Consider the following 14807-nt stretch of genomic DNA (forward strand, 5'->3'; position numbering starts at 1 on the left):
ATGGAGTATATCCAATACAAAATGAATTTTCGCAGTATAACAACACTTACATCATTTACCATAAACGGTCAATTACTGTCAAACGGATTTTCAAATATCGTAATCACTCTCCTGACAAAACTGGCAATCTTCTAAAATAATTTATCTGTTTTTTTTCAAATATTGGTTCGCAAAGGCAGTCGTAAGTTCATATAATAATAGTGTTTTTTTATTGGTCAATCATCAAAAGAAACGGGCATGACACGTGTTGGATTGATATAAAAGTATTGGTCATCTATTCATATGTGATAAAATTACTAAGCACAAATGATAGTCGCCTATTGAATGTTTTAAACAAAAGAAGAGCAACAAATAATATTTTGCAATAATGGATTCAAGCATGTTGAGTGGTAGATTCTATATCTATGAAATACAATCGGACAAGGAGGACAACTTGTTAAGAGTAATGACATGCGGTTCTGTAATTGCGTATGTGTCTATGCTTTTCAACATAATTGTATTTGTTATTTTGTGCCGGAAAAATATTATCTCTCCTGCTATAATACTAATGCAAGGTTTAGCCGCAGCTGATTTTCTAACCGCATTTTCATCCTACGGATTAGAACCTTTATTCCAGACAAAATATGAGTGTGAATACGGCCGTCTTGATCGTAAATTATCAATTTGTTATTTACAATACCCGTATTGCTCTATCGAAAATCATCTGTCAATACTGTCCATTATGTTTCATACAGTATCCTATTTGATGACAACATTCTTAGGTTTGCAAAAGGTTATAGCCATTTTGTTTCCAATTTGGACCAAATTTAACCTGACAATTCGTAAAGCAATTATTGGTTGTGTTTTAGCTGTTCTATTTTCTGCATCAATTAGTCTTCCAAGACATTTTAGCGTAACTTTCCAATATAATCCGATTTTTAAGTGCATTTACATTGAAAGCCAATCAAGAATAGATATTCTAGAATATAGTTCTGTTTATTACCTTTTGTTGCAGACTATTCTGCTTTTTTTTTGTTGCGTGTTAATGCTTATGTCAGCTGTTTTTATTACCTACAAATTAAAGAACAATCAATTTCGAGGACGAATGACGGACCAAAGAAGACAGGAAAGAAAGTCCGTAGTAATGATCGTCATTGTTCTTATAACTTTTTTGATTACAGAAGTTCCGAAAGTATGCATGTATTTATGGTTTAGCATCATTTACATAAAACGAAATTTTTTGAACAACATTATTGATGATACATCTTGGTCAGTGTATATGGTAGTGAGATATGAATCTGGTATGGCATACTTCATCAATGCATTTTTAGACGAATCAGACAGAACTCAAATGACCAATGAAGATGAAATGATTTCGCGATTGCTTTCAACGGATTCCAACCTTAACTTAATCAGTAATTATGATACCAGCAAACTGATTAGATTGATGTTTGTGATGGAAGGAATCAAGCTTATGACAGTTGTAGGTTGTTTGTCTAATTTCGTTATTTACTTGCTTATGAGTGCAAAATTAAGGAATGAAATAGCTTCGCTATCTAAGAACAGAAGATGTATAAAGCGACGATCACGTAATTGCATCCAGTGCTATTGACTCTACGTTGTGAAAGAACAAAGCATACTATAACAGAAATGAATAGGTTAAGGCAAATACTTTAGCATTCACCTACTAAAAGACGATTCAATTTCCATCATAAGTCGCATTGAATATATGTAGATGTCAGCATGATTCAGTTTGAAGACATACACGATATTGTTTTACTTGACATATAAAAAGTATTCCAAATTTATTGAGGATCGTGTCACTAAGTTTTTTCAGTGTTTTGTTAATGTAAATAAACTATTACATGCCAACCGAAACAACAGAAACAACAACAGAACCTATCTGTTTCTTTGGTAACTCTTTGGTTTCAGTAATTTCAATTGTTTTCGTTTTTTTTCTATTTTTTACTCTCCACGGTTGATTTGAGCGCCAATAATAAGGACGTATAGAATGTCTTGCGTTACTAGAAGATATCTTTAATCAATTTAAATACTCCTGGTAGAAGTTTTGTATCTGATGATATCACCAGACCAGTTGTCAGTGCTTTCGTGTTGACATGCAATGTCATGGATATGTTTTTTATCTCTTAATTGACTGTTTATATACAAATGAATTATTCAGAGATTTGGCCAACTTTTTCAAACTGTCAGTTTGTAATGCCCTTCAACTTTGTTTTTGAATATACTTTCTGTTGTTTAGATTCGTGCACCATTGATCAATCTTATAAGTTGAAACGCGCGTCTGTCTCCTTGAACCATTTACTTATTTTAACCCATTTCTGTGACACCAGTCTATTGTTCTAACTGTATATTAGTTCTTCCGAATATCGGATACCTCAGTATAGGCGCAAACCGTACGAGTAAAATGATTTCCTAACATTCAAGAACAAATATATTAGTTATAGAAATATTCTCCTAGAATAAGAATGGTTGTTATACAACTGGTTGAAAATTATATCCTTAGTAACTGGTATTTAAATATTTAAGATGTGTGCAAATATACTCCATTTTTTGTTGCCACATTACACAATTTTTTAAATGAATTAAAATGAAGGAATGCAAAAAGCTCTGATCCCTTGTCCCGCTGTGGCTATACTTTTTTGTCCTTTTTGGTTTAAAGCTCTTCATCTTTTTGATAGGCATGGAATTTAAAACATTTTTGCCTCGAGCATCACTGAAGAGCTATTGATTGTCGAAATGCCCATCTGGTGCAAAAAACTGTACTGTTTATGTAATTACTACTACTGGGTCGATGTCTCTGCTGGTGGATTGATAGTCCGCGAGGGTATCACCAGCACAGGAGCCAGTACTTCGGTACTGGCATGAAAAGACGGATTGTGTGTTATTGTAATTTCCTGTTACAAAATTCTTTTTTGACGAAGTGCATCTGCTGCAAAAGCAAAAAAAAAAAAAAAAAAGTACCGTCTATGTTACTAAGTCAACTTTCAGTGCACATAAGCCATTTTCTTTTAAATCGTTCACTTTCGATTTTCCTTCACTCTTCAGTAAAATTATGTATATTGTTTTTTTTTTATTATTATAATAATGGAAATTAAAAGGGAAAGAGTAGACTAAGGGCTAATTTCCACTCGATGTTTTTCACACTATGACCTTTTTTATTTTTATTCCCCTGAAATTGAGAGAAAACTCATTTACATTAATAGTACATGTGATGTGAAAACTGTCTTGTAAACTTGCTTAATTGTGTCAAATTATCTATCATGGGCTTGTAGTGTTAATATAAATCACATACAGAATACCGTGGTGTCAATTATTAGATTCTGATATGTGTATCAACACTTACTGCTGTTTTGTGGGAACTCAGTGCATATGAGTTTTTTTTGTATCTGGTGCAAAAAACTGTACTGTTTATGTAATTACTACTACTGGGTCGATATCTCTGCTGGTGGACTGATAGTCCTCGATTTTTTTTTAAATTGAAACAGTCAATATTCCACAAATCTATTTTACAACACACGAATTCAGCATTCAGTATTCGTACTATTACAATTTGAATGTTCATTCCAATTAAAATTTCAATATCAGCATTCAATCTTAGATTTCAATAATCAACATTTGTTTTCAGCATTCAACCTTACTTCAAATTATCATAGGGAGGTGAAAGATACAAGGGGAACATTCAAACTCATCAGTCGCCAATGCTATATAAAAAAAAAGAAAAAACCAACAGACAAACAGACAAACAATAGTATACAAAACACAACATAGGGAACTAAAGACTGAGCAACACAAACCCCATCAAAACTGAGGTTGATCTCAGTTGCTTTGGAAGGGTATTTGATTCTAGCATCCACACTACCATTTACAAACTTAACATTTGATTTTTAATATGCCATAATCCTTTACATCCTTCAACAAATTGAATACTTCATTCTTCATTCGTTTTTATTTCACTATTCTTAAACCATACACTTGAATTTTTGTCCGTATGAAATAATTTCAATGTGATGAAAAATGGCATTCTATTTATCATGTGGTTCCAGATATTCGCCTTAACTTCACTGACATAAGTAAAGGCAACAGTAGTATACCGCTGTTCGAAAGTCATCTATTGGGGGAAAACAAACCCGGGTTACAAACTAAGATCACGTATAAACACGTATCCTTTACATATTTTAAGATTGATTTAAATAATCGTATGATAATGACACTTATTTTTCCTTATACTTTGCAGATGAACGCTGCACTAATCAATATTTTGAATGCTTTTTTTTCTATATGTGATGTTCTTTCGACGTTCTTTGTCTATTTATTTATATTTCAATCGGGAAACGATTTTTTCAGAATATTTTACTGGAAAATTCATCAGAAATATCTTAATCCTTGTTTCGAAGAATGTGCCTCTTGATTACATTTGAAAGTTACAATAAAAACTATCGCTTCCACTCAATGTCTTAGTCAAAGTTTGAATCATTTATGATAAGATTTATAGATAAAAGCATCCCTGAAGAGGTTGTATTTTGAAAAGAGTGTCCATGTGCAATGCACTCAAAAACGGCATGGTAATATTTTCCTTGTTTTTATTACTGATGCAGTGTACAATATTACGACTTTGCACAAATTTACAATATAAGTATCAACAAGATGTTAGACCATAAATATTGATTGCATATGTAGTTTAGATATCGATATTCAGGACAAGAAGACCACAATATGCCAAACATATTCGACACATACAATTTAAAGTTGAAATTGAGGGGTTGCATCCAAGGCGAAAATAATTCAGATATAGAAAACATATAAAAATTGAAAACTTTATAAATTGCATGTCACCGATGCTTTTTTTTTTGTGAAGTTTACGTCATCAGAAACGCTGGAGACCGAATATTTGAAAGGCAAGTATATACAAATTCATACTTAACAATGTCATTTTGAAGAAAAAAAATAACATTGTGCAATTGATATTGGGGACTTCTTAAATTTAGATTTTCTGTCTTTTATGTAATACTAACTGCATGAATTCATAATTTCAAATTGCATTCTATAAACATTCCAACAAAAATAACCTGTACTTAACACAAGCCTGATTTTTACATAAACTATATGTTTATCAATGTTTAGCGCCTATTACCAATAGCCAGTAACTAATTATTAATGCCTCTGATAACTTTTCATTTGAGTATCCGCTCGAAACAGTGTGTTGGTATTGTAATATGACTATTTGCCCGTTTCATATGTATTCCTATAACACATTTGGTCACTCTAGAGTTGTTTTTACTGATCAGATAATAAGTGGCTACAATTTTAGAAATTCAGTTTAGAAATATTGCAAAAGTTTTTATTTTGCATTACAGTTGTCAGGGGAACCTATAAAGACATATTTTAAAGATACTATGAAATCCAATGAATATATAAAAAGAGCGAATAAGCAATACCAGTCCCTGTCATATCTGCTCAATGATGGTTGGCATAGTGACTATTTCTTGCCTAATTCAATATAAATGTTAAATAACAGAATACTGCTTACATAGCAATATGTTTTGTCTACTGCATATACGTCAGAGATTTGAAATGTATCAATGTGTCTATTATACTGCTCAAATAACATTTCAAAATTGTGAAAAATGTTATGACATTTCAACTTTATCACACTGTATATACATGATATACTCGGACATAAATCCTTTAACTGAACTTCGCTTTCACAAACGATAATCGATTTTATTGCGCTCTAAAGCAAAATATTAACTTACAAGGACTGATAAATAAATGAACTTAAAAATTGCACAGACAGATTAATTCTGTTATATGGTAAATTGGCTTTTAATCATAAAAAAATCATTAGAATTTGAAATTATTTTGAAACTTTCATACCCAAAACTAATTTTGACCATCCATTATATCATCCTAACATTTAATTTATGGTGTCTCAGAACCACCCACATGGTTTGCCATGGAACCTTTAACTTCACAAGCCCGACAAACCCCAAAGATCTTCACAAATTAATGAAAATAAAGTTGTATTTGTTAATAAAATTAGCCTCTGTCTTGTAACAGCTGTTTCTTTCTCAAAATATGCTCTTTTCTAATAAAAAACAAAAGCTAGGAAAGACATAAAATCCAACTATGCCTACATCAAAAAAAAAAACTTCTATGTCAATTCTAAAAGTGTTCCGCGGACATTGAACAAATTCCTATCCTTACGTTGCATTGCTGAAGACTATCATGGGCCTGTTATTTCAAAATCTTCGACCCGCATCTGTCTCAGCTTTCCAATGCAGATACATTCAGATTAACGAATTCGGACACACAAAGCTATAAAGTATTCATCAATTGTAATGTTGTATGAAAAATTAAATAGTTACTGCAAAAATACCGAAATCTAAGGGAAATTGAAAACGGAAATTCCTTTATCAAATGACAAGATGGCAAAAATACCGGAATTCAAGGAAAATTAAAAACGGAAAATCCTTTGTCAAATGGCGAAATCAAAAGCTCAAATACATCAAACGAATGTAAAACTACTGTCATAAATACTGAATTGGTACAGGCATTTCCTCATGAAGAAAATGATGAATTAAAGCTGGTTTTATAGCTAGCATAACCTGTTACTTGTACATGTTGTACGATAGACGCTTTGAACTCAATTATATTGACATTATGTGTAAGCAAAACAAACAGACATGACATACTATTACGTTCAAAACAAAGGAATACATTTAAAAATACACACAAAGACAAATAAAAACTATATAATACATAATCATGATGATATATAACGTCAGTTTCTAGAATCTACACTTTAAGACCATCATTTATTATTTGTGAAGTTGATTTGGAATATGTACCAACAAGGCAACGATATCGTTCGATGAAGGTTTTTGAAAAAAGGACAAGACGTTCTTTTACATAACCCTGGTTCATCAACTTTCTGCGCAAAGACTGCTGACGTTTTTTCGTGAATACCAAATGAGTTGGGAAATCTATATCACACATGCAATTAGATGACCGCTCATGTAAAAATCTGAGGTGTAAAAAAAAATGACGCCGTGTCTGTTGTTTCTTTAAGTTTTAGTTCTAGAGGGTATATTAATGTAACCCTATCAGAAATATTATGAAACACAGTGATTTAACTCTGACGAGTGGTTACCACATCTCCGGTTTGGAGTGTATCTGCCAAATTTGTCAAATGTGGATCTATATCTAGAATTCAAGCAAAGTCGTCATGAGTTAAAATTGAGAATTTGAATGTAGCCTCTGTCAGAATAAGATTTACAAAGTAGAATATCGGGTGTTATAAATTGCCTTGATACATGTACTTTGAATTAATATAATTCGAAAATGAACATGTTATGTTGTGTACATGGGTATCTGGCAATTTAAGTCTTTATGAAGTTTAACAGTGCTAAGGGGTCATTTTGAACTCGTGGTGAGCTTGTAAATGTTGAAAGCATCACTTTGGTTTCTAGATCAAGAACAACAACAAAAGTTTAGTTACTTTACAGCTGTTATCCATTCGTTTGATGTGTTTGAGCTTTTGATTTTGCCATTTGATTATGGACTTTCCTTTCTGAATTTCCCTCAATTTTGCAAGAAGAGTAATAACTACCTCCTTGTTGTACACGAGTCAAATCTGGGGTATCCCACAGGATGTTCCATGGAACACGCAAATCAAAAGCTATTGAGTTAGGTGTACCATATTGGGAAAAGGGTAAATGAACGACGCCTTAGTCGGCTTGCTCATTATTCTTTGTATTTGGCATGTATTAGGCTACGTTAATGATGTCCTTAGGGAAACATCCATTATCAGTAATGTTTATTCTTTGTATTTGCCATGCAATAGGCTACGTAAATGATGCCCTAAGGGAAACATCCATCATCAGTCAAGTTTCATCTAGGAGTTCGCCATTATTCGATATTCCAGGGCTTGTATTTTCTATCATGATTAAATGGGTGCTGCTCACAAGGAAGCTGTTGAACCAAGAGTTCCGCGTGGTTAAGTTAAAATCACACATACTTAATTTTACGGACTATATCACGAGTGTTTTGTCCTTCAAAAATATCTGAATCACATTTGACGACGAATATATTCGAATGTTCGTAGTTACAATGTCGTCCATTTCCACCCTTCCAATCCACACCCCCCCCTTCCCCCCCTCCACCCCGAATGTGACCCTAACGAATAAAACTTCTCAACGATGTTTGTACTTACATAAGCAACATGGCGGGTGTCACATGTAAGGGAGGATCTACTTACCCTTTCTAATTAACTGAGATCACTCATAGTATTTGGTAGAGTTATTGTTGCTCACTCTATGTTGTGTTTGGTGAACTTATATTTGTCTAATGGTCGTGTTCTTTTTTTAGCCATGACGTTCTAAATTTATTTCCGACGAGTTTGGATGTCCAGTTGGTATCTTTTTTATTTTACGTTTAAAAAAAAAGAAATTATTTTTGGAATTTTTGGTCCTCGGTGCTCTTCAGCTTTGTACTTGTTTTGGCTTTCAAACTATTTTCATCTGAGTGTCACTGGTTGGTCTTGTGTAGACGAGACGCACGTCTGGCGTATTGAACTTTAAGCCTAGTACCTTTTGTTAGCTATTATTCGTGTGTTTCTTTGTCCTATATGTTCTCCCATTTATTTGTATTGTGGTCCTGTCATATGATGTTGTCGTTTTGGTGTTGTGTTTGACGTTGCCATAAAAGCGGGAGGTTTGGTATGCCAGAAAACCAGGTTTAACCCACCATTGTTTTCTAAAAATGTCCTGTACCAAGTCAGGAAAATGGCCATTGTTATATTATAGTTCGTTTCTGTGTGTGTTACATTTTAATGTTGTGTTTTTGTTGTGTCGTTATTCTCCTATTATATTTGATGCGTTCCCCTCAGTTTTAATTTGTAACCCGGATTTGTTTTTATCTCTTTCGATTTATGAGTTTCGAACAGCGGTAAACTACTGTTGCCTTTATTAGGCAAAGTAATGGTAATGCATTTGAATATAAAACTGAATTTAAAAACTGCAAACAATATAATAAGAAAGTAACCAGGTATTTTGGTATGACATTTCAGCCAATCATCTTACACTATAACAAGATTTTATAATTAGTACAGTGCACATACTACCGGACAATTCTACTTATAAGGTTTCATGATCAGATTCAATAAATATAAAATTTCTAAAATGTTCACCTTCCAAACTGCAAACAAACGAAATCGTAAGCTCTTAACGTTTTTAAAACGTTGGATATGATTTCGTATTCCATTTCTCGATTTGTCTTTTCTTAATGTATTTACAAGATTTAAAAATCGGTTAACTTCTTTTGAAATAATGTAGTGAGTAGTTCTCAACTGTTATTTGTTAAATGCCTTTCGCTTTTCAATAAAATTGTTAGTGTCATTCACTTGACCCTAGAACACATGTGTATCGTATTGCATTATATTAGACTATATACATGATATATTCAAATTAAACAAAAAATGCACCTGCTCTATCTCAAAGAGATTTTTACAGTGTAGTGTTCTACTTTTAGGACATATAATACAAAAAATAATGGAAAAGTCTACCATCTCTAATTAAAGAAAAATGGACCATTCTATGCCAAGGGGGTCTACAATTCAGTTTGACAGCTTCAACTATACTAATGTTTACCTTTGTTTAAGCTGACCAAACCACGTTACATAAAAAATCATCACCAAAAAGTTTTACATGTAATTTCAACCCCTTACACATTAGTTCATGCATATGAAATAAAAAAAACAAGACGTTAGGAAAGTGTATCAAAAAGATATGCACTGTCCACACTAGGGTCTTTATTTCTCAAAAGGACAATATCTGTATCCTCGGACCACTTACACGATCTTATCTGACAACCCGACGTCACTTGGTACATGTAAGTGTTAAAATATAGAAAATTTGAAAATTGTAAACATTGAGGTATTGAACCGTTGCGAATTCGAATAGAATTTGAGCAGCGTTTGATAGAAATCGACCTTATGCAAGTGGAAGTATATATGTACATATACTAGATTTTGATTGATTTTGGTACATTTAAATACGAATTGAAAGATAAATTTAGGTCTTTTTTGTAGGTTCTTGTATTAGCTTAATTTTTAAACAGTTACATATTTTGCATACAGATGATTTCAGTCCGAAAAAGATTAACTGATGCATTGATATTCGTTCGTTTAATGTTCATTTCTATCCGATGCAGCTCATATTATACATATATCTACTGAGCCTTTACAAGTTTTTATCACTTTCAGAATAACACAAAGAAAGTGGATTTAGACTATTTTGAAGAATTTTGTATAGACTATTATAGGTCAGATGATATCATTGCACTAGGCAACTTTATCACAGGAAAATTATATTTCAATGATTGATAGTTGAAGACAGAATGAATGCATTGTGCAATCGTTATATTAGTTCATAAACATTATACACCATCCTTGTAATGAATCTTAATACCTTATGTTGTACATTTAAACTGGCGATGACTGTATAAAAAAATGTTTTATCATTTCATTATAAATATTTTAAACATACATTGATTTAATTGAATTATGACCATTTCTGCATATTGCATGTTTGGACACATTATAAACAGTTTTGGCTCTATCTCAAAATGTATGGTTATATATAATATTTCAAAATGTTCTTTGTAAACATGTATGATTCTCTCTAACAGAGATTTTTTTAAGAGTCAATACCAGTTAAGAGGATATGTTATGATTGTTAATGAGAACTCTCAAGCAGAGACTAAATTAAAAAGATATAGAAGTAAACAACTGTAGGTCTTCGAATCCTTCAACAATGAGCAAAAACTACACCGGATAGTAAGAAAAAATGTTAACAATTAATACGAGAAAACTAACGGCCTGATTTGTACAAACTAAAAAACTAAAACAAAAATATGAAATACAGCAACAAACATCAACACTGAATTACAGGCTTCTTACTTGGGACAATAACGTAGAGAACTGCCGGGGTTAAACATATTAGCTGGCGAAAAAATTGCATTCTAACCTGAACATTGATGTAACAGTACAAAATAAGAGCAACTTATAACAAGGTTGAAAAGGGCTATCTTTTGTGTATAGTTGTGTCAATTGTTATCATACCAATTCAATTTGTTTGTATTAAATCATCAGATGGATACAAAGCACATCTTTCACTACAATATTATGTGTTTGTTATGTGAAATGGTAGCTTTCAATTCTTAAGGAAAAACATAGGATTTCTTTATAAATCATATATAATCTAGAAAAGACGAGAGAACCCTCACAAAACACAGAAGTCAACAAGTACAGGTTTGAGAATATAACACTTGTATTTAAGAAAATCTGTTAGATTACAATTTTTTTGAACAACAAAACTCTTTCAAATGGAAAGTGGAAAGAAATATAGTATCATATAAAGAATATTCAAAGTTTGTTTAGAAAAATCCTGAATGTTAAAAATAAGTTGCGACAAAATCCTAAAGTAACGAATCAGTCAACACACATTACGAATTTTTAGAAGCTGTTGCGATATATATAGAATGTTAAGAATTTAATATGACATATTATGAATGTGTGGCCTCACAGATGACACAACGACTACACAAATCAACGTTCGCTATGATGCTTCAATATATGTAGAGTAATATTCATGAATTCTAGCTGATCCCAGTTATCTAATACACTTGCCTAAGCTTATCGTATTTACATGTATGTTGACGTGTATTTATCTATGACTTGTCATGAGCATTACCCAATTATCCTTAAATTGATGTAAGATTATGGATTAAAAGTTACAAGTTAGAATCTATCAAAAGAGAAAACAATATTGATAGAAACGTGGCTTATTCTATGAGACTGCCATGCAAGTGAGAGAATTAATTAGCTATAAAACAGGGTTTAGTTAGCTATAAAACCAGGTTTAATCCACCATTTTCTACATAAGGCAATGGCTGTAATAAGTTAGGAATATGGCATTTTTTTTAATTCGTTTGACATGATGGAGCTTTTGATTTTGCCATTTTATAATAGGAATTTACGTTTTGAACATTCGGTATTTTTTGTTATTTTACTCTTTCCGATATGATTCTTTAACACTCGATAGCTAGTTATTGCCAATCTCTGGAAGAATTGAATGTTTTTACCTGCAATAGTTTTGTCACTGATGAAATTACTGTACATTTTCACTATAAATTAACCTTCTTTTTTCATCATTCCTTTATATTGTTGACTCTATTTGTGCTTATTAATCGTTGGAAAGATGGAAAATTAAATGCGTACTCATGGGGTTTGGTTAATAATTATCTGGTAAAGTTTGAAATTAAAAAAGCAAGAATACGTTAGTTCTTCTTTCCTCGAAGATAAGTATGATTGAGTGTTATACGGTTTATGAGACATTTTCTTATTTTTAAAACTCCTTTCATTTGCGAGTTGAAAAGTTTATATGAGAACGATTTCAAAGAAATAATGCTTATACCTGAAGTTGGAAGACTTCAATCATGTATTATAAAATAATGAATCTTGACATATAAAAACTCAACACGCTGCAGAGTACAATGTCTGTCCTCAATACGAAATCTAACATCGGACTCGGACTTCTTTGAAACTGAGTTTTACTGTTGTATTGCTGTATGTTTCTTTTTTCTTCATTTGATAGATGATTACGGGAGGGTTGAGATCTCACAAAATATGTTTTACCCCGCCGCATAGTGTGCCCGTCCCAAGTCAGGAGCCTCTGGCTTTTGTTAGTTTTGTACATTTTCTGTATATAGAGTTTAGTGTGACGTCCACGTTTTCATTGAACTAGTACACATTTTTGTTTAGGGGACAGCTGAAGCCCGCCTCCAGTACGAGATTTTCTCGCTATGTTGAAGACACATTGTTGGCCTTGGGCTTTTTTATGCTCTTTGATCGGGTTGTTGTCTTTTTGACAAATTCAGTTTCTATTCTCTATGTTATGTCTTATTAGAAGACAGATATATATCCTGTATCTAATATTTATCCCCGCATTTTTTTGTCTTGGTCTTTGTGGGGTTCATACTACTCAATCTATAATTTTATAGTTTTTGTGGAGGTACATACTGCTTAATCTATAGTTTTTGCGGGGGAGCACACTGCTTAATCTTTAGTTTGTAGTTTTGTGAAGGTACCATACTTCTCAATCTATAGTTTTGTAGTTTTTGTGGGGTCCATACTGATCAATCTATGATTTTGTATTGAGTTTTTAGAGACCATTCTATCTTTTCGACCTTTTTAAAGTTGGCCATTGTCTTTTCTGTTTTTTGTTTAAAAACTGCCTTCGTTATACATTTTTTTCTAGATTATGTACGATTCATAAAGAAATACTAAGTTTTTTCTTTGTAATTGAACGCTTCCATTTCACATAAAAAAACAAATAATATTGTGGTGAAAGATTATAGGTATCCCATCGGGTAAACATCTTATGGAGTACAATCCAATACAAAATGAATTTTCGCAATATAACAACACTTACATATGTACCATAAACGGTCAATTACTGTCAATTGGATTTTCAAATATCGTAATCACTCTCCTGACAATACTGGCAATCTTCTAAAATAATTTATCTGATTGTTTCAAATATTGGTTCACAAAGTCAATCTTAAGTTTATATCATAAAATTAACAAAAACCATCATTTGACGTGTGTTTTTTATTAATCAATCATCAAGAGAAACGGGCATGACACGTGTTGGATTGAAATAAAAGTATTGGCTATCTATTCATATGCAATAAAATGACTAAGCACAACTGATGGTCGCCTATTGAATGTTTTAAACAAAAGAAGAGCAACAAATAATATTTTGCAATAATGGATTTAGGCATGTTGAGTGGTAGATTCTTTGTCTATCAAGTACAATTGGACAAGGAGGACAACTTGTTAGGAGTAATGACATGCGGTTCTGTTATTGCGTATGTGTCTATGCTTTTCAACATAATCGTATTCGTTATTTTGTGCCGGAAAAATATGATCTCTCCTGCTACGATACTAATGCAAGGTTTAGCCGCAGCTGACTTTCTTACCGCATTTTCATCCTACGGATTAGAACCTTTATTCCAGACAAAATATGAGTGTGAGTACGACCGTCTTGATCATGAATTATCAATTTGTTATTTACAATACCCGTATTGCTCTATCGAAAATCATCTGTCAATACTGTCCATTATGTTTCATACAGTATCCTATTTGATGACAACATTCTTAGGTTTGCAAAAGGTTATAGCCATTTTGTTTCCAATTTGGACCAAATTTAACCTAACAATTCGTAAAGCAATTATTTGTTGTGTTTTAGCTGTTCTATTTTCTGCATCAATTAGTCTTCCAAGACATTTTAGCGTAACTTTCCAATATAATACGATTTTTAAATGCATTTACATTGAAAGCCAATCAAGAATAGATATTCTAGAATATAGTTCTGTTTATTACCTTTTGTTGCAGACTATTCTGCTTTTTTGTTGTTGCGTGTTAATGCTTATGTCAGCTGTTTTTATTACCTACAAATTAAAGAACAATCAGTTTCGAGGACGAATGACGGACCAAAGAAGACAGGAAAGAAAGTCCGTAGTAATGATCGTCATTGTTCTTATAACTTTTCTGATTACAGAAGTTCCGAAAGTTTGCATGTATTTATGGTTTAGCATCATTTACATAAATGGAAATTTTTTTAACAAAATGAATGATGATACATCTTGGTCAATTAATATGCTAGTGAGATATGAATCTGGTATGGCATACTTCATAGATGTATTTTCAGACGAATCATACAAAACTCAAATGACCAATGAAGATG

This window comes from Mytilus californianus, unplaced genomic scaffold (genome assembly GCF_021869535.1).
Source record: "Mytilus californianus isolate M0D057914Y unplaced genomic scaffold, xbMytCali1.0.p SCAF_12, whole genome shotgun sequence".
NCBI classification, from domain to species: domain Eukaryota; kingdom Metazoa; phylum Mollusca; class Bivalvia; order Mytilida; family Mytilidae; genus Mytilus; species Mytilus californianus.